The following is a 4,514-nucleotide window of genomic DNA, read 5'->3' as shown; positions in this document are numbered from 1 at the left end:
TAAAACAGAAAACAAAACTTATTGTTGAGTGACTGCTGACTTTTACAGTGTACTTAAAATGACTTCAAATGCATTAGTGTCTTTTTCATTTATATTTGCTCTAAGAATCTTGAGGATAGATAAGAAATGTCTAAAAACACAATAATCTAGTTAATATGGTTTAAATACTGTCTTGGGAGTAGGGATGGGAAATTGGACCATTGTGAGTTCCAGTGTAGTCTATTTTATGAAATGTGCCTTATAGAAAAAATTGGTGCTATTAAGGTAAAGTACAAAGCAAAGGGGTATAAATTCAGATTATGGTTTTCCATTAGTATTCATATAATCTAGAAAAATTGTTAGCAAAATAGTATGATTGAAAGACTGTCAGATTTTATCTTTTTAGGTTGTGTGATACTACCTGTGTCATTTACTCTTAACTGTAATTTTGTTATCTATAAAGCACATCAACAACTCAATGGACATAAATTTGAGAAAACTCCAGGAGATAATGGAAAACAGGGGATCTTGGCATGCTGTAGTCCATGGGGTCTCAAAATGTCAGGCACAATTTAGTGACTGAACAGCAACAAACATAAAGTAGTGATACTACTATATTTTACAGAAATTATTTTGAGGATTAAATAAAATATATAAAGTGCCTAGGATTGTACCTGGTAATTTTTCCAGATTCAGTACATAGTCTTTTATACAGACATCTATATGTCTTTTTCCTATTTAACTGTGGGTTTAGTCTGGGGTCCATTGACATTTAGGGAATAATGGAGGTTCTCCATTTACAGAAGTCCCTAGGTTCTATGCTTATATTACTTTCATCAGATTTAAAATTTCTCTGTTACAGCCCTTAATTACAAACATACATGTTAAACTTTATTCAGTTTAACTGCCAATTTATCTTATAGTCTAATTTAACAGTTTAATTGTAGGCAATTTCACAGAATTAGAAGCCAGACCTGTGAGTGTAGCCCTGGTTGTGGTAAAAAAATTGCAAAGGGAACTAATTTTATTTTATTTTTTAAAATTTTTTTATTTTTTCAAATCAAGAGTTTCATTGTCTCTTTAAAATATCACAACTGAGTCCATAGAACCATCTGCTATCTTGTTGTTTCTGCAGCAGGATCACTGAGATCTTATTCATCAGCCTGCTGAACTGTTCCTTTTTCAGAAACATAGATACCATCTAAAAATTTTCTGATATCCTTGTTTTTAACTGTGGTGGCTTGCTGAATCAAAGCAGCTGAATTTGACACAAGTTCAATGTCATTTCCTTCAAGAATCAACTCATCTTTCTGGGCTTGAGATACTGAACAGGCAACCCCTGGCCTCATTCGAACTCCGCGTATGTATTTTTCACCCCCCAAATTTCGGATTTCCACAAGAGAACCATTCTCCTGAATAACAACGTTGATGGGGAAGTGGGCATACACCGACCTCATCTTGTAACGGAAGCCCAGTGTAACACCCTCGATCATGTTCTGTACGTGACTACAGATTGTGCGAACAGTGGCCGGTTCCTTTCTGTTTCCCCACCATTTGTCAACACGGAGCCTCTTCTTTTTCTTTCCAAGGAGACTGAGTTCTACATTGATGTGATTGAAGTCCCTCCGCAGGGTACCTCCGGGGCCCTTCACAATAACTGTCCGTCCCTTCAAGTTAATGTCGACATTTTCTGGGATGTCGACAGTCTGGTTGCTGAGAATGGTCTTCATTCTCGCAGTAGATGCGGGGAAAAAAGCAGGGAACTAATTTTAAAGTGAAACGTTTACTCCATAAATAGATCCTTTAAAATGTCAGGAGTAAAATATACTTATATAAAATGTTTTCAACTTTGAATTCAGTTGATTGGTTGTTTTGTATAAAATCATACAAAAACGAGACTTTTTGTGGTTGTGGGAACAATGAGAATTGCCAACAGTTCACATTAAATGCATAATGTAAAATTTATCTACACAAAATATTGTATCTTGCTTGTTTTTTTTTAACTTTAAATTGGAATCTTTGAGTCTTTAGTTTTTAGATGTAATATTTAAGTATTTGAAATATATGCAGCCTCTCATTTTATACCTAATAATTTTAACACCCAAGCATGGGCTAAATATTTGCTATTTTATTTTTTCCAGCTTCATTGAGATATAATTGACTTTTAGAATTGTATAGGTTTAAGGTGTATAATGTGATGATTTCATACATATATATTGCAAAATGATTACCATAATATGATTAATTAACACCTCCATTACCTCATATAATTACCTTTTCTGTGTTTGTGAGGTGAGAAAATTTAATATATACTTGCTTAGCAATTGTTGAATATATAGTATTGTTAACTATAGTCACCGTGTTGTACATTAGATCACCAGACTTTATTAATCTTACAGCTGGAAATTTGTGCCTTTTGACCACAACTCCTCATTACTCTGACCTCACACCCCTAATAACCACCATTCTACTCTCTATTACTATCATTTCAACTTTTTTAGATTCTACATGTAAACATGATCATGCGATATTTGTCTTTCTCTGACTTATTTCACTTAGCCTAATGATCTCAAATTTACCTCAGTTCAGTTCAGTCGCTCAGTCGTGTCCGACTCTTTGCGACCTCATGAACTGCAGGACGCCAGGCCTCCCTGTCCATCACCAACTCCCAGAGTTCACCCAAACTCATGTCCATCCAGTCGGTGATGCCATCCAGCCATCTGTCGTTCCCTTTTCCTCCTGCCCTCAATCCCTCCCAGCATCAGGGTCTTTTCCAATGAGTCAACTCTTTTCATGAGATGGCCAAAGTATTGGAGTTTGAGCTTTAGCACCAGTCCTTCCAAAGAACACCCAAGGCTGATCTCCTTTAGAATGGACTGGTTGGATCTCCTTGCAGTCCAAGGGACTCTCAAGGGTCTTCTCCAACACCACAGTTCAAAAGCATCAATTCTTTGGTGTTCAGCTTTCTTCACAGTCCAACTCTCACATCCATAAATGGTTTTCCCATGACCACTGGAAAAATCAAAGCCTTGACTAGATGGACCTTTGTTGGCAAAGTAATATCTCTGCTTTTCAATATGCTATCTAGGTTGGTCATAACTTTCCTTCCAAGGAGTAAGCATCTTTTAATTTCATGGCTGAAATTACCATCTGCAGTGATTTTGGAGCCCCCTAAAATAAAGTCTGACACTGTTTCCCCATTTATTTCCCATGAAGTGATGGGACCAGATGCCATGATCTTCGTTTTCTGAATGTTGAGCTTTAAGCCAACTTTTTCACTCTCCTCTTTCACTGTTACCAAGAGGCTCTTTAACTCCTCTTCACTTTCTGCCATAGGGGTGGTATCATCTGCATATCTGAGGTTATTGGTATTTCTCCCGGCAATCTTGATTCCAGCTTGTGCTTCTTCCAGCCCAGCGTTTCTCATAATGTACTCTGTATATAAGTTAAACAATCAGAGTGAAAACATACAGCCTTGACGTACTCCTTTTCCTATTTGGAACCAGTCTGTTGTTCCATGTCCAGTTCTAACTGTTGCTTCCCGACCTGCATACAGATTTCTCAAGAGGCAGGTGAGGTGGTCTGGTATTCCCATCTCTTTCAGAATTTTCCACAGTTTATTGTGATTCACATAGTCAAAGGCTTTGGCATAGTCAATAAAGCAGAAATAGATGTTTTTCTGGAACTCTCTTGCTGTTTCGATGATCCAGCGGATGTTGGCAATTTGACCTCTGGTTCCTCTTCCTTTTCTAAAACCAGCTTGAACATCAGGAATTTCACGGTTCCCATATTGCTGAAGCCTGGCTTGGAGAAATTTGAACATTAATTTACTAGTGTGTGAGATGAGTGCAAAACTGTGTGGTAGTTTGAGCATTCTTTGGCATTGCCTTTCTTTGGGATTGGAACGAATACTGACCTTTTCCAGTCCTGTGGCCACTGCTGAGTTTTCCAAATTTGCTGGCATATTGAGTGTAGCACTTTCACAGTATCATCTTCCAGGATTTGAAATAGCTCAACTGGAATTCCATCACCTCCACCGGCTTTGTTCATAGTGATGCTTTCTAAGGCCAACTTGACTTTATATTCCAGGATGTCTGGCTCTAGGTGAGTGATCACACCATCATGATTATTTTAGTCGTGAAGATCTTTTTTGTATCTATGTTGACTCAAATGATAATATTTCATATATATATGTGCAAAGGTTACATGTAACCCTTTATCATTATGTAAGGTCTGTCTAGTCAAGGATATAGTTCTTCCAGTGATCATGTATGTGTATGAGGGTTGGACTATAAAGAAAGCTGAGCACTGAAGGACTGATGCTTTTGAACTGTGGTGTTGGAGAGGACTCTTGAGTCCTTGACTGCAAGGAGATCCAACCAGTCCATCCTAAAGGAGATCAATCCTGAGTGCTCATCTGGGTGCTCATTGGAAGGACTGCTGTTGAAGCTGAAACTCCAATACTTTGGCTACCTGATGCAAAGAGCTGACTCATTTGAAAAGACCCTGATGCCGGGAAAGATTGAAGGCAGGAG

General features: G+C 37.8%; 1 pseudogene across 1 annotated transcript; it reads right to left on the bottom strand.

The window, feature by feature from the left end:
* Positions 1-1,001: 1,001 nt before the first annotated feature.
* Positions 1,002-1,730, bottom strand: LOC147364678 (large ribosomal subunit protein uL6 pseudogene; annotated as a pseudogene). Its single transcript, XR_015133669.1, has one exon. The product of XR_015133669.1 is annotated as a large ribosomal subunit protein uL6 pseudogene (transcript).
* Between the last annotated feature and the right edge of the window lie 2,784 nt (positions 1,731-4,514).

Source organism: Bos grunniens, chromosome 10 (assembly GCF_055505025.1).
Source record: "Bos grunniens cultivar Pamir isolate PY7600 chromosome 10, Bosgru_T2T1.0, whole genome shotgun sequence".
Lineage (NCBI taxonomy): Eukaryota > Metazoa > Chordata > Mammalia > Artiodactyla > Bovidae > Bos > Bos grunniens.
The sequence above is the reverse complement of the archived record's forward strand: the minus strand, read 5'-3'. Positions and strand labels throughout refer to the sequence as shown.